This window comes from Schistocerca gregaria, chromosome 8 (genome assembly GCF_023897955.1).
Source record: "Schistocerca gregaria isolate iqSchGreg1 chromosome 8, iqSchGreg1.2, whole genome shotgun sequence".
Classification (NCBI taxonomy): Eukaryota; Metazoa; Arthropoda; class Insecta; order Orthoptera; family Acrididae; genus Schistocerca; species Schistocerca gregaria.
In genome coordinates this window covers 119787277-119814350 of record NC_064927.1, presented here as the reverse complement: position 1 = coordinate 119814350, position 27074 = coordinate 119787277, and the positions used below count along the sequence as shown (strand labels likewise).

The 27074-nt window shown below is 45.1% G+C and overlaps 1 protein-coding gene and 1 non-coding gene across 2 annotated transcripts in view; one reads left to right on the top strand and one right to left on the bottom strand.

Moving 5' to 3' along the window:
• LOC126284968 (uncharacterized) overlaps positions 1-27074 on the top strand; it is a 149953-nt gene that overhangs the window by 32880 nt on the left and 89999 nt on the right. The window lies entirely within an intron of this gene.
• Positions 10915-10989, bottom strand: Trnas-cga (transfer RNA serine (anticodon CGA)). The gene has a single exon. It is a non-coding gene; the product is annotated as a tRNA-Ser (tRNA).

The following is a 27074-nucleotide window of genomic DNA, read 5'->3' as shown; positions in this document are numbered from 1 at the left end:
GGCTATGCCGCTTTTCGTTTCCGAAGGACGCTTGCTTGTAGACATCGTGCCAAGTGGAACCACTATAAATTCTTATGCATATGTGACGACAATGAAGAAACTTAAAGCTCGACTGAGTCGTGATCTACCACATCGGCAAAAGCAGGATGTTTTGCTGTTGCACGACAATGCACGGCCACATGTCAGTTAATAAACCATGGAAGCGATCACAAAGCTCGGATAGACAACACTGAAACACCCGCCTTACAGTCCTGACCTGGCTCCATGTGACTATCATCTCTTTGGGAAACTGAAAGACTCACTTCGTGGAACAAGGTTTGAAGATGATGACTCCCTTGTGCACGCTGCCAAACAGGGGCTCACACAGGTTGGTCCAGAATTTTACCGTGCGGGTATATAGGCGCTGCTTCCAAGGTGGCTCAATCTAGATATAGTAGGGGTCAGTGAAGTGAAGTGGAAGGAAGACAAGGATTTATGGTCAGATGAGTATCGGATAATATCAACAGCAGCAGAATATGGTATAACAGGTGTAGGATTCGTTGTGAATAGGAAGGTAGGGCAGAGGGTGTGTTACTGTGAACAGTTCAGTGACCGGATTGTTCTAATCAGAATCGACAGCAGACCAACACCGACAACGATAGTTCAGGTATACATGCAGACGTCGCAAGCTGAAGATGAACGGATAGAGAAAGTGTATGAGGATATTGAAAGGGTAATGAAGTATGTAAATGAGGACGAAAATCTAATAGTCATGGGCGACTGGAATGCAGTTGTAGGGGAAGGAGTAGAAGAAAAGGTTACAGGAGAATATGGGCTTGGGACAAGGAATGAAAGAGGAGAAAGACTAATTGAGTTCTGTACCAAGTTTCAGCTACTAATAGCGAATACCCTGTTCAAGAATCACAAGAGGAGGAGGTATACTTGGAAAAGGCCGGGAGATACGGGTAAATTTCAATTAGATTACATCATGGTCAGACAGAGATTCCGAAATCAGATACTGGATTGTAAGGCGTACCCAGGAGCAGATATAAACTCAGATCACAATATAGTAGTGATGAAGAGTAGGCTGAAGTTCAAAACATTAGTCAGGAAGACTCAATACGCAAAGAAGTGGGATACGGAAGTTCTAAGGAATGACGAGATACGTTTGAAGTTCTCTAACGCTATAGATACAGCAATAAGGAATAGCGCAGTAGGCAGTACAGTTGAAGAGGAATGGACATCTCTAAAAAGGGCCATCACAGAAGTTGGGAAGGAAAACAGGTACAAAGAAGGTAGCTGCGAAGAAACCATGGGTAACAGAAGAAATACTTCAGTTGATTGATGAAAGGAGGAAGTACAAACATGTTCCGGGAAAATCAGGAATACAGAAATACAAGTCGCTGAGGAATGTAATAAATAGGAAGTGCAGGGAAGCTAAGACGAAATGGCTGCAGGAAAATGTGAAGACATCGAAGAAGATATGATTGTCGGAAGGACAGACTCAGCATACAGGGAAGTCAAAACAACCTTTGGTGACATTAAAAGCAACGGTGGTAACATTAAGAGTGCAACGGGAATTCCACTGTTAAATGCAGAGGAGAGAGCAGATCGGTGGAAAGAATACATTGAAAGCCTCTATGAGGGTGAAGATTTGTCTGATGTGATAGAAGAAGGAACAGGAGTCGATTTAGAAGAGATAGGGGATCCAGCATTAGAATCGGAATTTAAAAAAGCTTTGGAGGACTTACGGTCAAATAAGGCAGAAGGGATAGATAACATTCCATCAGAATTTCTAAAATCATTAGGGGAAGTGGCAACAAAACGACTATTCACGTTGGTGTGTAGAATATATGAGTCTGGCGACATACCATCCACACAATTCCGAAGACGGCAAGAGCTGACAAGTGCGAGAATCATCGCACAATCAGCTTAACAGCTCACGCATCGAAGCTGCTTACAAGAATAATATACAGAAGAATAGAAAAGAAAATTGAGGATGCGCTAGGTGACGATCAGTTTGGCTTTAGGAAAAGTAAAGGCACGAGAGAGGCAATTCTGACATTAGGGCTAATAATGGAAGCAAGGCCAAAGAAAAATCAAGACACGTTCATGGGATTTGTCGACCTGGAAAAAGCGTTCGACAATATAAAATGGTGCAAGCTGTTCAAGATTCTGAAAAAAGTAGGGATAAGCTATAGGGAGAGACGGGTCATATACAATATGTACAACAACCAAGAGGGAATAATAAGAGTGGACGATCTAGAACGAAGTGCTCGTATTAAGAAGGGAGTAAGACAAGGCTGTAGCCTTTCGCCCCTACTCTTCAATCTGTACATCGAGGAAGCAATGATGGAAATAAAAGAAAGGTTCAGGAGTGGAATTAAAATACAAGGTGAAAGGATACGATTCGCTGATGACATTGCTATCCTGAGTGAAAGTGAAGAAGAATTAAATGATCTGCTGAACGGAATGAACAATCTAATGAGTACACAGTATGGTTTGAGAGTAAGACGAAGGTAATGAGAAGTAGTAGAAATGAGAAAGCGAGAAACTTAACATCAGGATTGATGGTCACGAAGTCAATGAAGTTAAGGAATTCTGCTACCTAGGCAGTAAAATAACCAATGATGGACGGAGCAAGGAGGACGTCAAAAGCAGACTCACTATGGCAAAAAAGGCATTTTTGGCCAAGAGAAGTCTACTAATATCAAATACCGACCTTAATTTGAGGATGAAATTTCTGAGGATGTACGTCTGGAGTACAGCATTGTATGGTAGTGAAACATAGACTGGGAAAACTGGAACAGTAGAGAATCGAAGCATTTGAGATGTGGTGCTATAGACGAATGTTGAAAATTAGGTGGACTGATAAGGTAAGGAATGAGGAGGTTCTACGCAGAATCGGAGAGGAAAGGAATATGTGGAAAACACTGATAAGGAGAAGGGACAGGATGATAGGACATCTTCTAAGACATGAGGGAATGACTTCCATGGTACTAGAGGGAGCTGTAGAGGGCAAAAACTGTAGAGGACAGAGATTGGAATACGTCAAGCAAATAATTGAGGACGTAGGTTGCAAGTGCTACTCTGAGATGAAGATGTTAGCACAGGAAAGGAATTCGTGGCGGGCCGCATCAAACCAGTCAGTAGACTAATGACCTAAAAAAAGGCAGTTGAGAGAGATGGAAATTATGTGGAGAAATGAAAATATTGTTCCTAAAGGATGTATCTACACACTGTAAAACTTTCAAACATGTAGAATAAAAACTGGATTAAAAAAAAGTTGTGTGCATTTCTTTTGGGGTGACCCTCGTACATTTGTTGATAAACTGTAGAGAACGGCCTTTACTTTCCGTTAATATGATCCACTACTGTGCAACTACACTATTGATGACAAATTGCTGAAAACAGTATCTACAGTAAAATATCTAGCAGTAACTATCCAGAACGACCTTAAGTGGAATGTTCACATAAAACGAATAGTAGGAACAGCCAGACTGAGATTCATAGAGAGAATCGTAAGGGAAAGTAGTTCATCCCCGAAGAAAATGGCTTACAAGCTGCTTGTTCGGCCGATTTGTTGTGTATCGTTCATCAATCAGGGGTTCTTACTATGCTGGACTGAAAGATGAGATAGAGAAGACCCACGAAAAAACAGGATCGTTTAGTCGGAGCGAGGTGGTTATAGAGATACTCATCAAATTAAAGTGGCAGACATTATAAGAGAGATGATGGGCCATCAGGGAGAGATTCACTACTGAAATTTTAACAGCACTTTCAGTAAGAGCTGGACAACATATTACTTGCTTCGCGAGAAAACCGTGACGGGAAATGAGAGATAACACAGAGGCTCTCCGAAAATCATTCTCCCCATGCGCCATTTGCGAATAGAACAGGGAAGGGGGGATGAGTTATTGGTACCAGAAGACCCTCCACCACACACCATCAGGTGACTTGCGGAGATTGATTATCGCTCAGGTGGGGCTAACGTAAAAATGTTCATTCGGTTATGCGATTCATAAAAATCATAAGTTTTACGCAGTGGTATATGATAGTTTCAAGAAGTTTTATAAGTCAAAGATGGTATTACACAGAACCGTCGAAATATACAGGTTTGTTTATTGATAGTGACCGGGCCAAATATCTCACGAAATAAGCATCAAACGAAAAAACTACAAAGAACGAAACTCGTCTAGCTTGAAGGGGGACACCAGATGGCGCTATGGTTGGCCCGCTGGATGGTGCTGCTATAGGTCAAACGGATATCAACTGCGTTTTTTTTTAAAAAAGTAGGAACCCCCATTTTTATTACATGTACGTAAAGAAATATGAATGTTTCAGTTGGACCACTTTTTTCACTTTGTGATAGATGGCGCTGTAATAGTCACAACCGTATAAGTACGTGGTATCACGTAACATTCCCCCAGTGCGGACTGTATTTGCTTCGTGATACATTACCCTTGTTAAAATGGACCGTTTACCAATTGCAGAAAAGGTAGATATCGTGTTGATGTATGGCTACTGTGACCAAAATGCCCAACGGGCGTGTGTATGTATGTTGCTCGGTATCCTGGACGACATCATCCAAGTGTCCGGACCGTTCGCCGGATAGTTACGTTATTTAAGGAAACAGGAAGTGTTCAGCCACATGTGAAACGTCAACCATGATCTGTAACAAATGATGATGGACAAGTGGGTGTTTTAGCTGCTGTCACGGCTAATCCGCACATCAGTAGCAGACTAATTGCGCGAGAAACGGGAATCTCAGAAACGTCGGTGTTGAGAATGCTACATCAACATAGATTGCACTCGTACCATATTTCTATGCACCAGGAATTGCATGGTGACGACTTTGAACGTCGTGTACAGTTCTCCCACTGGGCACAAGAGAAATTACGGGACGATGACAGATTTGCACGCATTCAATTTATGGACGAATCGTCGTTCACCAACAGCGGTAACGTAAACCGGCATAATATGCACTATTGGGCAACGGAAAATTCACGATGGTTGCGACAAGTGGAACATCAGCGACTTTGGCGGGTTAATGTATGGTGCGGCATTATGGGAGGAAGGATAATTGGCCGCCATTTTATCGATGGCAATCTAAATGGTGCAAAGTATGCTGATTTCCTTCGAATTGTTCTACCGATGTTACTACTAGATGTTTCACTGCATGACAGACTGGCGATGCACTTACAACATGATGGATGTCCGGAACATAGCTCGCGTGCGGTTGAAACGGTATTGCATAGCATATTTCATGACACGTGGATTCTTCGTTGAAGCACGTTCACCGGATCTGACGTCCCCAGATTTCTTTCTGTGGGGAAAGTTGAAGGATATTTGCTATCGTGATCCACTGACAACACCTGACAACTTGCGTCAGTGCATTGTCAATGCATGTGCGAACATTACGGAAGGCGAACTACTCGCTGTTGGGAGGAATGTCATTACACGTATTGCCAAATGCATGGAGGTTGACGAACATCATTTTGAGCATTTATTGCATTAATGTGGCATTTACAGGTAATAACGCTGTAACAGCATGCGTTCACAGAAATGGTAAGTTTACAAAGGTACATGTATCACATTGGAACAACCAAAATAAAATGTTCAAACGTACCTACGTTCTGTATTTTAATTTAAAAAACCTACCTGTTACCAACTGTTTGTCTAAAATTGTGAGCCATGTGTTTGTGACTATTACAGCGCCATCTATGACAAAGCGAAAAAAGTGGTCTAATTAAAACATTCATATTTCTTGACGTACTATACGATTATGTAATGAAAAATGGGGGTTCCTATTTAAAAAAAAAAAAAAAGAAAAACGCAGTTGATATCCGTTTGACTTATGGCACCGCCATCTAGCGGGCCAACCATAGCACCATCTGGTTTCCCCCTTCAAGCTAGACAAGTTTCGATCTTTGTAGTTTTTTCGTTTGACGCTTATTTTGTGAGATAATTTGGCCCGGTCACGATCAATGGAACACCCTGTATATGATAATACTGTACCATTTTACGTGGATGAACTTTTAAAAATTAGTAGTTAGCTTTGCTAGGTAGCAGAGGATATGTCGATTTTTTGGTAAATCGACACTTCCATGGAGTGACATATAGTCACCGTAGGAAAGTTAAACCAGACAATCAGAATCTATGTGGTGAATGTTTTCAGTTAAAAAATATTGAATGTACTTCAATTTAATCGATAGACGTCCTGTTAATCTTTTACGGGTGAACGTTTCTCTTGAAGTCAGTGACAGTACAAAACCGCAATAATTGTATTCTTTTAAAACGTGCTTTATACAAGTTTTTACCTAGTTTAGCTTTAAATAGTTTCAGTGGCGGAAGTAAAGCTGTAAGGACGACTCATGAGTTGTGTTTGGGTAGCTCAGTCGGTAGGACACGTGCCCGCTAAATGCAAAGCTCGAATCGTGATCCGGCACACAGTTTTCATCTGCCAGGGAGTTTTATATCGGCGCACGCACCGCTGCAGAGTAAAAAAATTCATTCTGCAAAAAGTTACTTCGAAGTAAACTGAAGAATGGTTCAAAGGTAGCTGCCCAATTTTATTCCTTCCTATTTTTTAACTGTTTTAACAACTTCTGCAATTTTCGCAGTCGGTCGAAGACTATCTTCTCGTAAATGCAGACTCGTGCCACGCATTTGTCTCACAGGCTGGAGTTTTGCGCGATGAACATGAAACAAAACACAAGAAATCGTCTGCAACGGTAAACACTTAACATAATAAAGATAAAAATAAGAATAAAGCATGTTGTTGTGGTTTTCAGTCCAGAGACTGGTTTGATGCAGCTCTCCACGCTACTCTACCCTGTGCAAGGTTCTTCACCTCCCAGTACCTACTGCAACCCTCATCCTTCTGAATCTCTTTAGTGTATTCATCTCTGGGTCAACAATTTTTACCCTCCACGCTTCCCTCCAACACTAAATTGGTGATCCCTTGATGCTTCAGAATATGCCCTACCCGCCAATCCCTTTTTGTAGTCAAGTTGTGCCACAAGTTCCTTTTCTCTCCAATTCTATTCAATACCTCCTCGTCTAATCTTCAGCATTATTCTGTAGCACCACATTTCGAAAGCTTCTTGTCTAAACTATTTATCGGCCACGTTTCACTTCCATACATGGCTACACTCCATAGTCAGCAGCTCGTGGTCGTGCGGTAGCGTTCTCACTTCCCGCGCCCTGGTTCCCGGGTTCGATTCCCGGCAGCGTCAGAGATTTTCTCTGCCTCGTGATGACTGGGTGTTGTGTGATGTCCTTAGGTTAGTTAGGTTTAAGTAGTTCTAAGTTATAGGGGACTGATGACCATAGATGTTAAACCCCATAGTGCTCAGAGAGAGTTTCACTCCATACAAATACTTTCAGAAACAACTTCCTGACACTTAAATCTATACTCGATGTTTACAAATTTCTCTTCTTCAGAAACGCTTTCCTTCCCATTGCCAGTCTACATTTTATATCCTGTCTACTTCGACCATCATCAGTTATTTTGCTCCTTAAATAGCAAAACTCATTTACTACTTCAACCGTCTCATTTCCTAATCTAATTTCCGCAGCATCACCCGATTTAATTCCACTACATTCCATTATAAAGAATACCGTTACCGAATTTGGCGGAAGCTGGAAAGTGTATCGCACACTCTACATGTTCGGACACTGCAATACGCAAAAGGGACAGGGTGAATTTTTCGAAGGTGTGTTATAACTAAAGTGTAGATAATGTCTGACTCTCCCTCGTGTATGTGTACAGTTCGGTGCATCAGTGACGTTCCGCTTCTGACGAATGGGAATGACACTCTCGCTTTAAGTGTTAAATGGTATACCAAATGTTGTTGTTGTTGTTGTGGTCTTCAGTCCTGAGACTGGTTTGATGCAGCTCTCCATGCTACTCTATCCTGTGCAAGCTTCCTCATCTCCCAGTACCTACTGCAACCTACATCCTTCTGAATCTGCTTAGTGTACTCATCTCTCGGTCTCCCTCTACGATTTTTACCCTCCACACTGCCCTCCAATGCTAAATTTGTGATCCCTTGATGCCTCAAAACATGTCCTACCAACCGATCCCTTCTTCTAGTCAAGTTGTGCCACAAACTTCTCTTCTCCCCAATCCTATTCAATACCTCCTCATTAGTTACGTGATCTATCCACCTTATCTTCAGTATTCTTCTGTAGCACCACATTTCGAAAGCTTCTATTCTCTTCTTGTCCAAACTAGTTATCGTCCATGTTTCACTTCCATACATGGCTACACTCCAAACAAATATTTTCAGAAATGACTTCCTGACACTTAAATCTATATTCGATGTTAACAAATTTCTCTTCTTCAGAAACGCTTTCCTTGCCATTGCCAGTCTACATTTTATATCCTCTCTACTTCGACCATCATCAGTTATTTTACTTCCTAAATAGCAAAACTCCTTTACCACTTTAAGTGTCTCATTTCCTAATCTAATTCCCTCAGCATCACCCGATTTAATTGGACTACATTCCATTATCCTCGTTTTGCTTTTGTTGATGTTCATCTTATATCCTCCTTTCAGGACACTGTCCATTCCGTTCAACTGCTCTTCCAAGTCCTTTGCCGTCTCTGACAGAATTAGAATGTCGTCGGCGAACCTCAAAGTTTTTACTTCGTCTCCATGAATTTTAATACCTACTCCAAATTTTTCTTTTGTTTCCTTTACTGCTTGCTCAATATACAGATTGAATAACATCGGAGAGAGGCTACAACCCTGTCTCACTCCTTTCCCAACCACTGCTTCCCTTTCATGCCCCTCGACTCTTATGACTGCCATCTGGTTTCTGTACAAATTGTAAATAGCCTTTCGCTCCCTGTATTTTACCCCTGCCACCTTTAGAATTTGAAAAAGAGTATTCCAGTCAACATTGTCAAAAGCTTTCTCTAAGTCTACAAATGCTAGAAACGTAGGTTTGCCTTTTCTTAATCTTTCTTCTAAGATAAGTCGTAAGGTCAGTATTGCCTCACGTGTTCCAACATTTCGACGGAATCCAAACTGATCCTCCCCGAGGTCCGCATCTATCAGTTTTTCCATTCGTCTGTAAAGAATTCGCGTTAGTATTTTGCAGCTGTGACTTATTAAACTGATAGTTCGGTAATTTTCACATCTGTCAGCACCTGCTTTCTTTGGGATTGGAATTATTATATTCTTCTTGAAGTCTGAGGGTATTTGGCCTGTCTCATACATCTTGCTCACCAGCTGGTAGAGTTTTGTCATGACTGGCTCTCCCAAGGCCGTCAGTAGTTCTAATGGAATGTTGTCTACTCCGGGGGCCTTGTTCCGACTCAGGTCTTTCAGTGTTCTGTCAAACTCTTCACGCAATATCGTGTCACCCATTTCGTCTTCATCTACATCCTCTTCCATTTCCATAATATTGTCCTCAAGTACATCGCCCTTGTATAAACCTTCTATATACTCCTTCCACCTTTCTGCCTTCCCTTCTTTGCTTAGAACTGGGCTGCCATCTGAGCTCTTTATATTCATACACTTGGTTCTCTTCTCTCCAAAGGTCTCTTTAATTTTCCTGTAGGCAGTATCTATCTTACCCCTAGTGAGATAAGCCTCTACATCCTTACATTTATCCTCTAGCCATCCCTGTTTAGCCATTTTGCACTTCCTCTCGATCTCATTTTTGAGACGTTTGTATTCCTTTTTGCCTGCTTCATTTACTGCATTTTTATATTTTCTCCTTTCATCAATTAAATTCAATATTTCTTCTGTTACCCAAGGATTTCTAGCAGCCCTCGTCTTTTTACCTACTTTATCCTCTGCTGCCTTCACTACTTCATCCCTCAGAGCTACCCATTCTTCTTCTACTGTATTTCTTTCCCCTATTCCTGTCAATTGTTCCCTTATGCTCTCCCTGAAACTCTGTACAACCTCTGGTTCTTTCAGTTTATCCAGGTCCCATCTCCTTAATTTCCCACATTTTTTGCAGTTTCTTCAGTTTTAATCTACGTATACCAAATGTAGAGGAGAAAATAGTGTCCACAGTGTGACTGGGCCAACCGCACCTTTGGTAGATGGGAAAGAGGCGAAATCAGCTTTCACTGTCACGGCCACGTAATCCGTATAAAACGTGATGGGCAGAGTGGAGTGGAGTGGAGTGCGGTGAAACAGCGGACGTGCCATGTGGCTGCCCGGCCGCGCGACTGACCCAGTAACGGCCGGGGTTGCTGGCCTAACGTGGCCGCGGTCGTGCGCCTCCAGCCAGCCACCTCGCTCCGAGTCTGCTCGCGTGTCCGCGCCGCGGAAGTTGCCACACTTCTTCCCAGAACTCAAGTGCGGGGTGCGAAATTTTGAACGTTAGCCTTGTCAACTCTGTAGTGCCGGCACTTGTCCGGAACCGCTGCGTAGCTGTGGACGCATTGTCATTTTGTAATTATACAGCACTGTAGTGGTACGGGACGTGTAATTTCTGTGAGAGCTGCGACATAATGTTCCCTATCGTCTCGCAGTTACTTTAGATGTGGAGATCGACGCAGCGGAGTGTAGATTGGGAGCAGTTCCGTGAGAACCTACAGCACTCAGTCGACAGCATTCCTGATCCTAATGATGTCGAACCTGATGTAACGCTGCAACAGCTCAGTAAGGTAACGCCGCACGCAATCGATGCTCTGGGAGGCCACAAAGGGTCACGGCAACTGCCCTCCGAGATTCTGGAAGCCATTTCGCTCAAGAGTATGTTCCGTGAGTCGCAGGTGACGAGGCAGCCTGCCTTAATCAATTGAGGCGTGAGATCAAGGTGTCGGTTGAAAATCACAGAAAAGGGGACTGGACAAACCAGGTGGCTACACTTCGCCTCGACGATGATATTGCCTGGAAGATAGTTAAACGCTTTCTGAGCAAACGCAGCGTATTCCTACTCTGCAAGTCGGCAGATTAAAACTGTGTGCCGGACCGAGGCTCGAACTCGGGACCTTTGCCTTTCGCGGGCAAGTGCTCTACCAACTGAGCTATCCAAGCACGACTCACGCGTCGTCCTCAGAGCTTTACTTCCGCCAGTACCTCGTCTCCTACCTTCCAAACTTTACAGAAGCTCTCCTGCTCATTCTAGAAACATTCCCCAGGCTGTGGCTAAGCCATGTCTCCGCAATATCCTTTCGGAGTGCTAGTCCTGCAAGGTTCGCAGGAGAGCTTCTGTAAACTTTGGATGGTAGCAGACGAGGTTCTGGCGGAAGTAAAGCTGTGAGGACCGGGCGTGAGTCGTGCTTCGGTAGCTCATTTGGTAGAGCACTTGCCCGCGAAAGGCAAAGGTCCCGACTTCGAGTCTCGGTCCGGCACTCAGTTTTAATCTACCAGGAAGTTTCATATCAGCGCACACTCCGCTGCAGAGTGAAAATCTCATTCTGGGGTCTTCATGTCAGTTGACGATGTTATCGATGACACGTCCAGCCGGTGTAGGAATGCCTGATACTCTTCCTTGCGACATAGCCATCACCAGAAGATCCAATAGAAGCCATGCTTTAGGAGATACAACAACAACTAGAAACCTTAAATCCCAAGAAGGTTGGAGGCTGTGATAAAGTGGAGCATGCCATGCGTAGGCAGTTGTCACCTGCTGCTCTCCGACCTCTGACCAATATTTTCAATCATTTTGTAAGGACTGGTGATTATCACCCTGCATGGATAGATGCAGAGCTGGCTACCGTCCCTAAAATCGGGAAGGCTGCGTTGCTGCAGCAAAATTACAGGGCTGTAAGTTTTCTTCTCAAAAGTCTTTGAGCACCTAACAGGGACCTGACTCCAGCCGGTTTGCTTTTCTGCACAGGCGCCGCACGCAACAGCAACTACTGCGGCTTGTGGAGACGCCTTGCAGGGGCGGTTCTTCCCGACATCTCCAAGACATTCGACAGTGTGCGGAACAAGGGCCTCCTTTGCAAACTTTTTGCACTGGGGATACCGACGCGGCAAATTCGGCTCGCCGGTTCAAAAAATGGTTCAAATAGCTCTGAGCACTATGGGACTTAACATGTGAGGTAATCAGTCCGCTAGAACCTAGAACTACTTAAACGTAACTAGCCTAAGGACATCACACACATCCACACCCGAGGCAGGATTCGAACCTGCGACCGTAGCAGCAGCGCGGCTCCGGACTGAAGTGCTCAGAATGGGTCGGCCACAGCGTTCGGCTCGGCTCGGCTCACCGCGTAACACTTGCGTGATCGCACTTTAAATGTCTGTGCTCAAGATGGCATTTCAACAGTGAGACCTATACGAACAGGAATGCCACATGGGTCTGTCCTTGCTCCTCTGGTGTACTTCCTCTATACCTGACATACCTAAGGCGCAGAGAGAGTCGTTAGTGCTGTATGTGGACGATACCGTATTCTTCCGCGTATAGGCGGCGTCCGCACCTCGTGGTCTAGTGGCCTCTGGTTCGCGCTGTCCCGGGTTCCATTCCCAGTAGGTTGGGAATTTTCTCTGCCCGGGGACTGCGTGTTTGTGTTGTCATCGTTTCATCATCATCTCCATCATCATCATTCGTGACAGTTGCTACATTGGACTGGGTTAAATTTGGAACTTTGTACGGGCGCTGATGACCGCGCATTTCAGTGCCCCACAAACAGATCATCATCCTATAGGCAGCCTGTGACGTCCTTGGGAGCCTGGGCCACGAAGTGGCGACTTAATTTTAATGCCAACAAATGCCAGGCCTTGACTATTACGCGGCGCAGAGTGCTTTTAGATCTTCAACAGGTGCGGATCATGGGAGACCCCATCCTGTTGTCTCGCACGGTGAAGTATGTCGGTGTAATATGAGACAGGCACCTCACTAGAGGGCCACATATCAGAGAGATTAGGAGAACAGCGCTTAGCCGTTTGCAGGCACTTTACATACTATTAAATGCACCACCCTAAGGAAGCACGCTATATCTAGCATTGATCCAACCAGTGCTGCAACACGCGGTTGGAGTGTGGGGGAATGCAGCTGACATGCATATTCGGCGTCTTCAAGGTCTGTAAAACAGCTTTCTGTGCATCGCTTTGCATGTACCACGGGAATTACCTGTACTGGACCTGTGTGAGGCCACTGCTGTCCCTCTGTTAAGGCACCATATCAGACTGACGGGGTAGCAGTTTTACGACACGTCGCGGCAGTCACGCAACAGGCTCTCAAATCTGGGCAACCAGAGGCACAGGTGAGGGTCCACTAGATGGCCCGCCCTACTCCGACTCTAACCGCTGCCGATTCGTCAGCAGTCCTGCCAGAGCAAACATGGGCTATAAAAGACACACAAATCACTCTAGTGTATAGAGTTAGGAGTCACGAATATACACGTAGCAGATGCAGGTGTAATACAGAGGGGTCCAAAAAATGTATTCACTGTTTGAAAGTCCATATCTTGCAAATTAATTGACGGAGTTGTCTCATTTTTGGTGAAAGTGTAGCTTAAAGCCCAACTTAAAGATATCACTGTAGGTGTTCGAAATGGTCACCACTAACATCCACACACAAATGATGCCGCCGAACTGCAGCACGAACTACTGATTGTAACGTGTTCAGTTGGATATTTGCACATGAATGTACGATGAATTCTCGAAGTTCATCCAATGTACGTGGCTTTTGTCGATAAACGACGTCCTTTAGTGTTCCCTACAGGTAAATGTCCAGAGGAGTTAGGTCTGGGGAACGTGGTGGATACTCCAGAGCACCTCTACGGCCTATCAGTCTTCCTGGTAGGTTTTCGTCGAGATACACCCTAACACGATTTTGGTAGCGGGCTGGGGCACAATTTTGTTGAAAGTAAACTCTTCCGTCTCCATACAAGTCTCGGATGGCAGGTAAAATGGATGTCTGAAGCGTCTGAAGGTACACCTCACCGGTAACTGTGCCGTCAAAGAAGAATGGCCCAATCAAGCCCCGGTAACACAACCCACACCACACATTCACTCCTGGCAAACTTGAGCGACTCACTCCAGTTTCACGGGCACACTGTCTCACAGACTTCTGTGGTGAGCGAGTGAATTGTAACACACGACGGGAGTTACCTGGACTTGTTACTGTTACAGGTCATCCAGATCGTTGTTTGTGTACATCTTTAACTCAGCCTTCGGCTTCAAGTTTGTCTCGAATGCGAGGAATCGTTATACGTGTCGGTGGCTCTGTTTGATACTCATTTCGCCATTGCCATTGAACCTCATTAATGTTTTCGTACTTAAAATACCATTTCAAAACTGACTTCCTTCCATCGAATGTAAGCCTCGCGCCAGCCATGTTTACTCGAGTAACTAGGTGCAACTAAGAACAAAACACTGACTATCTGGCGACTGTCATCTGACAAAACAAAACAGCGCTTGTGTGACGATTGCCGGAACTACAGACTCTTACACTGCCAAAGATGAGACAACTCCGTCAATTATTTTGCCAGTTATGGACTTTTAAACAGTTGATATATTTTTTTGGACCCCTCTGTATTCCCCATTTAACCTGTACAACCAAAAAACAGTGAGGGCAGTTTCTTTTGATGTTTCTGTCATGCCTCATTGGAGTGCTACAGAACGTGCAATTGCTGCGAGAGCTTTTACAAGCAGGGTGACTATTTGATTGCTGCACAAAGAGTATTTCGACAGCAGTACCAGCTAGAACGTCTGTTCTATGATCTGCTCATGTGATTGCAAGGTGGGTGTGCGGTTCTGAAAGAGACTGGTTCAGCCTTGGAAAAAGAAGCTACCAGATGACGTTCGAACGATACGTATAGCCCAGAGAACACTGTTGCTGTTAGTTTTCATCTAGACAACATGCATCTGCGTTATTGATCGTGCGACGCTCACAAAGAATATTGCATAAAATAAAGTTCCACCCTATAAGTCACAGATGTGCAGTTATTAAATGCAAGAGACCTTGCTTCGAGTGGGGTGTTCAGCGAACCGGTCTTGGCCAAAATCAACGGCGACGGCAAGTTTCCTTAATAAAATATGGACGTCAGACGAAACCCACTTCCACCTTAACGGATACGTTAACTAACGGGATTTCCGTTGCTGCTCACGGAAAATCAATGGGAGTTTCACGAACGTCCATTACTTAGCGTCAAGGTTATAGTATGGTGCGCTGTATCATGTCATGGTGTCATTGCCCCTTACTTTTTGAACGTGAGGATGTCAGTGTAACAACAGTAACATAGATAACGTCGTCTAAATTTATGAATAGTAACATCCGCTCGGTATGTTGATGTTTTTTACTCGGAGGCTGCCCGATTTCAACAGCACAGAGCTACGTCTGATACTGCTCAATGATGAAAGCCATTCGCCAGCTGTTTGGAAGGCGCGTCATTTCACGTAACGGTAACATTTCATAACCTGGGAGATCAGCTGTTCTTAGTGAGCGCGATTTCTTCTTGTGGGGACATGTTAAAAGCAGTGTCCGCCTCCGTTGTTGAGTGATAAGCGCGGCTAATGGCGATCCAGCAGGCCCTGATTCAGTTCCCCGCAGGGGCGGTGATTTTAACTACCCGAGGACAAGCTGTTGTGTTTTCCTCATCATCGACACTCAAGTCGCCGGAGGGGTCAAATAAGAAGACTTGCACTAAGCGACCGAACAACCCCAGAGTGGCCTCCCGGCCAGAGATGGCATACGATCGTTTTCGTCTTAAATGCAGTGTCTACTATCCAGAAGGTTGAAGAACGAAATCGCCGTCATTCGCGGGGTCATGCTGTAACGAGCATTCCGGAGTTTCCATTACCGGCTGTTAGAATGTGAACGCCAAAAGAGAGCACATCTTTCCAATTTCATCTTTAGGAAGTAGTCAGTTTAACATTTTGTAATGATAACGCAAGTGCCGTATCGTATATAAGCGCTTTCCCAAATATTCTTGTATATTACGTTATTTCAAAATGTCTCGTTTGCCTGCCCAAAGAGAGGTCCCCAGAGCTCGTGCAGAGAGTTTTAAACCACATATACGGTGTGCTAGATCACGGTCTCGGGTGTCACACCTTAACCGTCCTTTTTTTACAGGTAATCGACAAAAGAGAATTTTTCGTTGCCCTCTACCCACTGCAGCCTTGAAAAAGATTCTGGATTCCAAGCCCAACGAGTGTCACTTTTATAATTTTGTACACCTTTATCAAAATCACTATGATCGTAATTTTTATTCAGTTCATTGGTTTAAATATAATTGTGTTCGTTTATACGACTTGGCCGCGTATTATAATTATTGAAGCTGTTCTAGGCGCTACAGTCTGGAACCACGCGAACGCTACGGTCGCAGGTTCGAATCCTGCCTCGGGCATAGATGTGTGTGATGTCCTTAGGTTAGTTAGGTTTAAGTAGTTCTAAGTTCTAGGGGACTGATGACCTCCGATGTTAAGTCCCATTGGCTGAGAGCTATTTGAATCATTTTTTGAGTTTCCCAGAATGTTCACTCTGAAGTGCTGCGTGCGCTGATATGAAACTTCCTGACAGATTAAAGCTGTCTCTCAACCGGGATTCGAACATGGAATCCTTGCCTTTCTCGGAAAATTCTCTCCCGACTGAGTTACCCAAGCGCGATTCGTGACCCGTCGTTGTAGCTTGACTTCTACCATTGCCTCATTTCCTACCCCCCAAACGTCACAAAAGTTCCCCTGCATGACTTACGGGACCAGCACTCCTGGGAGACGGGATACTACGGAGACATGGCTTAGCCACTGCCTGGTGGATCGTTTCCAGGACATATTTTGAGTCTGGAACGGTGTGTGCGGTGATGCGATCTTTCCTATAATGCTAGGTATGCAGAAAAACTTCTATGGAAGTTGGAAGTACGAGACAAGGTACCGGCAGAAGTAAAGTTCTGAAGGCGTGTAGTGAGTCGTACTTCGACGCTGGAGTTGTCGTTCGATGATATCTCATATGTGCTCGATTGAAGACAGGTTTGGTGATCGAGCAGGCCGATGCAACATGTCGAGTTGCAGCAGCGGTATGTGGACGAGCGTTGTCCTCTTGGAAAACACCTTCTGGAACGCTGTTCACGAATGGCAGCACAACAGATCGAATAATCAGACTGCCAGAATAAATCTCCAGTCACTGTGCGTGGGATAACCACGGCAGAAATTGCATCACAGGCCATCGCGTCATGGATAAGTCTAGTGTGTTTAGCACGTGGACAGGTTTGTTGCAGGCCATGACTGGCACCGGAGCTGAAGTAGCTTTTGTCGGAAAACACAACGAACGTCCACCTTTCCTTCCAGTCAGCTCTCACTTGTCACCACTTCAGTCGCAAGTGGCTGGGATCAGTGGAAAGCACGCTACATCTACATCTACATTTATACTCCGTAAGCCACCCAGCGCTGTGTGGCGGAGGGCATTTTACTAGCCACTGTCATTATCTCCCTTTCCTGTGCCAGTCGCGTATGTTTCGCGGGAAGAACGACTGCCGGAAAGCCTCCGTGCGCGCTCGAATCTCTCTAATTTTACGTTAGTGATCTCCTCGGGAGGTATAAATAGGGGGAAGTAATATATTCGATGCATCATCCAGAAACGTACCCTCTCGAAACCTGGCCACCGCGATGCAGAGCGCCTCTCTTTCAGAGTCTGCCCTTTGAGTTTGCTAAACATCTCCGTAACGCTATCACGCTTACCAAATAACCCTGTGACGAAACGCGCCGCTCTTCTTTGGACCTTCTCTATCTCCTCCGTTAACCCGACCTGGTACGGATCCCACACTGATGAGAATACTCAAGTATACACCGAACGAGTGTTTTGTAAGCCGCCTCCTTTGTTGGTGGACTACATTTTGTAAGGACTCTCCTAACGAACCTCAACCTGGCACCCGCCTTACCAACAATTAATTTTGTATGATCATTCCACTTCAAGTCGTTCCGTACTGATACTTCCAGGTATTTTACGGAAGTAAATGCTCCCAGTGTTAGTTACGCTATCATACAATAAAGGATCCTTCTTTCTATGTATTCGCAATATATTACATTTGACTATGTTAAGGGTCAGTTGCCACTACCTGCACCAAGTGCCTATATGCTGCAGGTCTTCTTGCATTTTGCTGCAATTTTCTAATGCTACAACTTCTCTGTGTACTACAGCATCATCCGCGAAAAGCCGCTTGGAACTTCCGACTAGGTCATTTATATATATATTGTGAAAAGCAATGGTCCCATAACACTCCCCTGTGGCACGCCATAGGTTACTTAAACGTCTGTAGACGTCTCTCCAACATGCTGTGTTCTGTTGGCTAAAAGCTCTTCAATCCAGCCACACAGCTGGTCTGGTATTCCGCAGGCTCTTACTTTATCAGGCGACAGTGCGGAACTGTATCGAACGCCTTTCGGAAGTCACGGAAAATAGCATCTACCTGGGAGCCTGTATCTAATACTTTCTGGGTCTCTTGAACAAATAAAGCGAGTTGTGTCTCACACGATCGCTGTTTCCAGAATCCATGTTGATTCCTACAGAGTATATTCTGGGTTTCCAAAAACGACATGATACGCGAGCAAAACATATGTTCTAAAATTCTACAACAGATCTATGTTAGAGATATAGGCCTATAGTTTTGCGCGTCTGCTCGACGATCCTTCTTGAAAACTGGGACTACCTGTGCTCTTTTCCAATCATTTGGAACCTTCCGTTCCTCTAGAGACTTGCGGTACACGGCTGTTAGAATTGGAGCTATCCCTCGAGTAAAAGATTTGTAACAGTTCGTTGTGTCACCTTGGTGCCAACTGCTGCTCAAATTGCTTCTGCAGATGCAGCGGAGCCATACACCAAACACTATGGTCGTACGTCTCGGTAGTGTCACGCGCCCGTCCGGAGCCTAGTCTTCTTGCTACCATAGATTCTCGTGACCGCCGCTGCCACCAGTCGTATAGAGCGTACTGCCAAGTCTCTTTGCAGTACCGCAGAAGGAACATCCAGCTTCTAGTAGACCTGTTAGACGACCTCATTCAAACTCCATGAGATGTTGATAACGGCGTCTTTGACACCTTTAAGGCATCCTTGACTAGCATCAACCTACCACGTCCAGTGTCAAAGGTACACTACTGGCCATTAAAATTGCTACACCACGAAGATGACGTGCAACAGACGCGAAATTTAACCGTCAGGAAGAAGATGCTGTGATATGCAAATTATGAGCCTTTCAGAGCATTCATACAAGGTTCGCGCCGGTGGCGACTCCTACAACGTGCTGACATGAGGAAAGTTTCCAACCGATTTCTCATACACAAACAGCAGTTGACCGGCGTTGCCTGGTGAAACGTTGTTGTGATGCCTCGTGTAAGGCGGAGAAATGCGTACCATCACGTTTCCGACTTTGAGAAAGGTCGGCTTGTAGCCTATCGCTATTGCGGTTTATCGTATTGTGACACTGCTGCTCGCGTTGGTCGAGATCCAATGACTGTTTGCAGAATATGGAATCGGAGTGGTCAGGAGGGTAATACGGAACGTCGTGCTGGATCCCAACGGCCTCGTATCACTAGCACTCGAGATGACAGTCATCTTATCCGCATGGCTGTAACGGATCGTGCAGCCACGTCTCGATCCCTGAGTCAACAGATGGGAACGTTTGCAAGACAACAACCATCTACACGAACAGTTCGACGATGTTTGGAGCAGCATGGAATATCAGCTCGGAGACCATGGCTGCGGGTACCCTTGACGCTGCATCACAGACAGGAGCGACTGCGATAGTGTACCTAACGACGAAGCTGGGAGCACGAATGGCAAAACGTCATTTTTTTCGGATGAATCCAGTTTCTGTTTACAGCATCATGATGGTTGCATCTCTGTTTGGCGACATCGCGGTGAACGCACATTGGAAGCGTGTATTCGTCATCGCCATACTGGTGTATGACCCGGCGTTATGTTATGGGGTGCCATTGGTTACACGTCTCGGTCACCTGTTGTTTGCATTGACGGCACTTTGAACAGTGGACGCTACATTTCAGATATGTTACGACCCGTGGCTGTACCCTTCATTCGATCGGTGCGAAACCCTACATTCCAGCAGGATAATGCACGACCGCATGTTGCAGGTCCTGTACGGGCCTTTCCGATTACTGAAAATGTTAGACTGCTGTCCTGGCCAGCACTTTCTCCAGATCTCTCACCAATTGAAAACGCCTGTTAAATGGTGGCCGAGCAACTGGCTGGTCACAATACGCCAGTCACTACTCTTGATTAACTGTGATATCGTGTTGAAGCTGCATGGGCAGCTGTACCTGTACACGCCATCCAAGCTCTGTCTGACCCAATGCCCAGGCATATCAAGGCCGTTATTACGGCCAGTGGTTGTTCTGAGTACTGATTTCTCAGGAGCTATGCACCCAAATTGCTTGAAAACGTAATCACATGTCAGTTCTAGTATAATATATTTGTCCAATGAATACCCGTTTATCATCTGCATTTCTTCTTGGTGTAGCAATTTTAATGGCCAGTAGTGTAACTAACGCTCACGTCCACTACATTGTATATTTGAATCAAACCTCATTTGCATCCTCGTAGTGGCGTTAATAGCGTCGCACTCATGGGACTGGCGCGCAATTTTAACAGACGTCATCTTCCAGATGTAGCAACATGCCTACCAACCTCCTTTTATGACGCACAACTCATAGTGCTGGAATTGTTTTCCGTCAGTGTGTGAACTCGTGCTTGAGGCGGCCTGCCGCAGCTGCGTCGCCGCGGGTGATGCGGAACGCGCCTGCAGCAGTGTGTAGGGGAAGGTGAGCGTGCAGTGGTGCGCCCGCGCCGGCCCGGTGTACCCTTGACACGGGTGGCCGGGGTCACGCGGCGCACCTTGCCGGGCTGAGCTCAGCGGCGAGCCGTTGACCGTGCGGCGTCGCCAGGAACGCCGGCCCTTGGCGGGGGACCAGCCGGATGCCTCCGCGCGGTCGACGACCCGGGCACGCCGCAGGGCCCCGCCTCGCGCCGATAGCGAAAGTGCCGGCCCGGCCGGATCCCGCCCCCCGGAATGCGCCGGGGGTGGCGGCGACCCTCAGCTCGCGGGGCTCGTCAGGGCCCGCTGCAAAAAAGCGGCTAATGACCTGACCTGCCTTCTGGGGACTGCCCCACTACCCTTTCTCAACTCTCGCCTGCTCCAGAGCGCAGGTTCAGAACGCGTCTCAGAACACCTACACCCGAAGAGCCACACTGGCTACTCGCGCAGATTACTGGCAAAAGGGTGCGACATCATGAGGAATACGGGAAATGAGAAGCAGGAAGCGAGAATACTACACGCGGATTGCTATTGGAAACAAGTTCTCAAACTAAATGCTGTCGTTTGTTCGCCATCCGTGTTGCTGGCCGTTTTGTGGAACTATCGAAAAACCAGAAAACATTCTGCTATTGCTGAATCCAAAAATGCTTCATGTCGTTTATCATCGATCTCCGAAAGGGAGAAAACTACAGCGCAAATGGATGTGACGCTGTAAAAGAGCTGATTCTGTTAATGCGAATAATCAAGTATTTGAGGAAACAAATTAAAAAATGAAATACATCTGCTGAGGAAAGAAAACGAGTATATGAAATGAGATAACAAGTTGCGGAAGCCAGATATTCGAAATATGTTCTGGAAGTAAATAGGATGAATACAAAATTGTTAAGACTTTCGTGGCCACTTGTTGACAAACTGCTTATTTGCTTCTGTCTCGGGTTCTTCGGCCGACGTTCGTGTGATGATTTTGCTGACGTTTCGCCAGCACGAGTGGCTGGCATTGTCAAAGCTTCACCTCCGGCAATGGAGGGTGAAGCTTTGACAATGCCAGCCACTCGTGCTGGCGAAACGTCAGCAAAATCATCACACGAACGTCGGCCGAAGAACCCGAGACAGAAGCAAATAAGCAGTTTGTCAAATAGGATGAACTTCTTCTGAAATAAAACAACAAAAAATGGTTCAAGTGGCTCTGAGCACTATCCGACTTAACATCTGACCTCACGAGTCCCCTAGAACTGAGAAACCTAACTAACCTAAGGACATCACACACATCCATGAGGACATCACACACATTCATGCCCGACGCAGGTTTCGAACCTGCGATCGAAACGGCCGCGCGGAACCAGTCTGAAGCGCCTTGAACCACTCGCCCACTAAGGCCGGCAATAAAACAACAAAGTAGAGATAATGTACACTACTGGCCATTAAAGTTGCTACACCAAGAAGAAATGCAGATGATAAAAGGGTACTAATTGGACAAATATATTACACTAGAACTGACATGTGATTACATTTTCATGAAATTTGGGTGCACAAATCCTGAGAAATCGGTACCCAGAACAACCACCTCTGGCCGTAATAACGGCCTTGATACGCCTGGGCATTGAGTCAGTGCTTGGATGGTGTGTACAGGTACAGCTGCCCATGCAGTTCATCAAGAGTAGTGACTGGTATATTGTGACGAGCCAGTTGCTCGACCACCATTGACCAGACATTTTCAATTGGTCAGAGATCTGGAGAATGTGCTGGCCAGCACAGTAGTCGAACATTTTCTATAACCAGAAAGACCCGTACAGAACTTGCAACATGCGGTCGTGCAGTATCCTGCTGAAATGTAGGGTTTCGCACCGATCGAATGAAGGGTAGAGCCACGGGTCGTAACACATTTGAAATGTAGAGTCCACTGTTCAAAGTCCCGTCAATGCGAACAATAGGTGACAGACGTGCAACCAATGGCACTCCATACCGTCACGCCGGGTGATACGCCAGAATGGTGATGACGGATACACGCTTCCAATGTGTGTTCACCGCGACGTCACCAAACACGGATGCGACCGTCACGATGCTATAAACAGAACCTGGATTCATTCGAAAAAATGACGTTTTGCCATTCGTGCACCCAGGTTCGTCGTTGAGTACACCATCGCAGGCGTTCCTGTCTGTGATGCGGCGTCAAGGGTAACCGCAGCCATGGCCCCCGAACTGACTGTTCATGCTGCTGCAAACGTCGTCGAACTGTTCGTGCAGATGGTTGTTGTCTTGCAAACGTCCCAATCTGTTGACTCAGGGTTCGAGATGTAGCTCCACGATCCGTTACAGCCATGCAGAGAAGATGCCTGTCCTCTCGACTGCTAGTGATACGAGGCCTTTGGGATCCAGCAAGGCGTTCCGTAGTACCCTCCTGAACTCACCGATTCCATATTCTGCTAACAGTCACTAGATCTCGACCAACGTGAGCAGCAGTGTCAAGATACGATAAACCGCAATCGCGATAGGCTAGAATCTGACCTTTATCAAAGTCGGAAACGTGATGGTACGCATTTCTCCTCCTTACACGAGGCATCACAACAACGTTTCACCAAGCAACGCCGGTCATTAGCTGTTTGTGTATGAGAAATCGGTTGGAAACTTTCCTCATGTCAGCGCGTTGTATGTGTCGCTACCAGCGCCAACCTTGTGTGACTGCTCTGAAAAGCTAATCATTTGCATATCACAACATCTTCTTCCTGTCTGTTAAATTTCGCGTCTGTAGCACGTCATCCTCGTGGTGTAGTAATTTTAATGTCCAGTAGTGCATATTTGTCCAATGAATACCCGTTTATCATCTGCATTTCTTCATGGCGTAGCAATTTTAATGGTCACTAATGTAGTTTAAGTAGTGTGTAAGTCTAGGGACCGATGACCTCAGCCGTTTGGTACTTTAGGAATTCACATACTCATTTGAACATGATAGACCTGATTTTTTTAAATCTGAAGATTCTTTTTGATACATCCTGTATAATAGAACAGAGCACTGTAGCCTTAGGGAACCAGTAATTACAAGATAATGCCCTGGGAGTTTTGGTTTTGGAATTCTACGTTATTATAATGCCACATAGAATGTAGGTAGATCTTAAGGCAATAGCTAGTTTATTGTAACTGCAGTACTCATTAGGTGAAATACATTGCGATATTCGGGAGCTTTTCGGGACCGGCTCTCCCCAGTTCTGCGGTTACACTTCGCTTTGCGGCGAGTTTAGCTGGAAAGGCTGGATGGGCACTGCCTGGTGACCTCTCAGGCCGGCTGCGTTAACCATCAGCACTTCCAACGATGTAATTACACGCCCGCTGTTGCTGTTTTTCGCGTCACACGTGCTGTAGCTAAAAATTATCCTGTAATTAAAATCCCGATCGGATAAGAAACCAATAACGATAGTTCGTTTCCCAAGCCTTGAAAATGATATACTATATGTAGCATATAAATGGAAAATATTCGACCCTCGATTATTCGAAGCTCAAGGTACGCGTTATTATGAGTTTGATAACCGGGGCCTAAATGATAAAGGTAGAATTAGAAAAAATTCCAAATTACAAAAAAATGAAAAACATTACTATAATTTCAAAAACAGTTGTTTACCAAGGGAGGCAGAAAGTAACAACTACAGGCGAATCAAACTTCGATTTTCTTCAGTTTTCTATTTCTTTTTTTATTTTAATACTGCGTCTTAAAGGCCTGTTCAAGTATCCGAGAATATATAAGAAAACTGCAATGTCGGTTTTTCTATGCTGAACAAAGTGTCTTCAGCTTTCTACTTTTCTCCACAAATTATCTTGAAAACGTTTTTAAGTTAGTGTCTCTCTCCTCGGTTATGACGGACCCTAAAATGCTGAGACTAACAGCGAATGACTCATTCTTTTCTAAGCGTATAACCTTAGATATGTTTTATCCTCTCCGCTGACTAACCCGTTTTAGTAAGTATTCAAGGTATCAAAACACCGCACCTCGTCGTCTTACTCCCTCCATATGATACTTGGAACAATCTTAGTTTTCTGCCTCAGGGTTGTAGACATCATGGGTGATAGAATACCGAAACTTATTCTTGCCTTTTTTCCTCTCCGCATAAAAAAAAAAAATGGTTCAAATGGTTCTGAGCACTATGGGACTCAACTGCTGTGGTCATTAGTCCCCTAGAACTTAGAACTACTTAAAACTAACTAACCTAAGGACATCACACACATCCATGCCCGAGGCATGCGACCTTAGCAGTCTCACGGTTCCGCTCTCCGCATCGTTCCACGGGTTCAACAACCGCATCTTTTCTGCAAAAGTCTAACAGTTTTAATTGTTTTGAAGTCTGTTCTTTCTACAGCTGATCATGTAATATTGCATTGTTCGCAACAATCGCTTAGATCTATCGAGGTTTCTTCAAAGGGACTTGTTAATAAGTTACATTTATCGACAAATTCGATTTATCGACGTTTACGGGGCCGGACAGAATTCCGCCAGATTTTGACGTATTCCCAAAGCTCTAAAGATTTACTCATGGACGTCGTTTTCCTTTTCTTGGAGAGGCTCCTGCTTCAGTTATTATTACCAGACAAAAACGGGTAGTTTCTTGTATGGCACAGCAACGCCGCTCAGATCTTTGCAATACGAGAGATACGCAGATACTACGTTGAAGGGATGCAAAGAGATATCGTAAAGTAAACATGTTGGTAAACAAAATAGCAGCTTGTAAAAAAAGGACTTTCTAAATTTGAATTCTCCTGATAAGAGTACGGGGGGCGTTTGAAAAGTCCGTGCAAAGTCCGAGGGATGGAACCACTGGCGCGTATCGATGTCATGTTTAGTTAGCATCATCCTTGGAAAGAACACACACAAAGTTTCAGCCATATTGGTCTACTTCTTTGTGTTTAGCATTCGTGTGTATCAAGGAAGTCGAGTGATTGTCAAAAAATGGACGAAAAAGAATTTCGTGTGGTGATTCAGCATTACTTTATGAACGGCAGAACGCCTCAGGAGACTAAATAGAAGCTTGATAAACATTACGGTGACTCTTTACCTTCAATTAGGACAGTTTACAAGAGGTTTCAAAATTTTTAGAGTGGCTATATGGGCACAAGTGTTGCTGCACGTTCTGGACGCGCAGTGGAGGCTACGACTCCAGAAATCATTGATAAAATCCATAATATGGTGATGGATGACAGAAGAGTTAAGGTGCGTGAGATTGCTAGTGCTGTGGGTATCTCGAATGAACGGGTACATCATATTTTGCATAAACATTTGGACATGAGAAAGCTATCCGCAAGATGGGTTCCGCGATTGCTCACGCTTGACGGAATCGTGTGAAGTGTTGCAAGGACGGTTTGTAGCTGTTCAGGAAGAATCCGCAGGACTTTAAGCGTCGTTTCGTCACTGTGGATGAAACATGGATACATTACTATACTCCAGAAACCAAAGAACAATCTAAGCAATGAGTTACCAAGGGAGAGTCTGCACCAAAAAAGGCGAGGACCATTCCTTCGGCCGGAAAGGTTGTGGCGACTGTCTTTTGGGATGCGCAAGGGATAATCCTCATCGACTATCTGGAATAGGGTAAAACTATTACAGGTGCATATTATTGATCGTTATTGGACCGTTTGAAAACCGAACTGCAAGAAAAACGCCGGCGATTGGACCGCAAAAATGTTCTTTTCCATCACGACAATGCACCAGCACACTTCTCAGCAGTTGTGGCCGCAAAATTAATGGAAATAGGATTCCAACTCATTTCACATCCCCCATATTCTCCAGACTTGGCTCCATCGGACTACTATTTGTTCCCCAATTTGAAGAAATGGCTGGCAGGCCCAGTATTTTATTCAAACGAGGAGGTGACTGCTGCTATTTTGCAGACTTGGACAATTCCTATTATCCGGAAGGGATCAACAAATTAGAACAGCGTTGGACGAAATGTATGAGTCTAAAAGTAGACTATGTCGAAAAAATAAATGTTTTACCCCCAAACACGGACTTTTCAAACGGCCCTCGTACTCACAGGTATGCGTTGTTTAGCACATGAAACATACTTAACGTTGAAAGTAGAAATCAGATCTGTCATCGCGTGGCGTGATAATTTTTTAGCTAATAGTGTTGATAGGGGAGAGTGCTTCCACCTGTCTTGTTCGAGCGCTTCAGTCAATAACCTCTGTTCTTTGCACCTGCGAACCGACCCAGTTCTTGCACCTGCGTACATCACGTAACTTGTCCACAGGAATCACACTAATGTCGACGGCAAACTTAGCATGTCTTCGGTACCACCTTATCTGCTTTATCTCTCTCGCGTATTAAAGACTGGAAATCGTCGAAGAATAAGAAAAATATTTCTAAAATTTCGCACCTCGCCAGCTATAGCTCGTTTTACGAAACAGGAAAAAAAGCCTTGATCAAAAA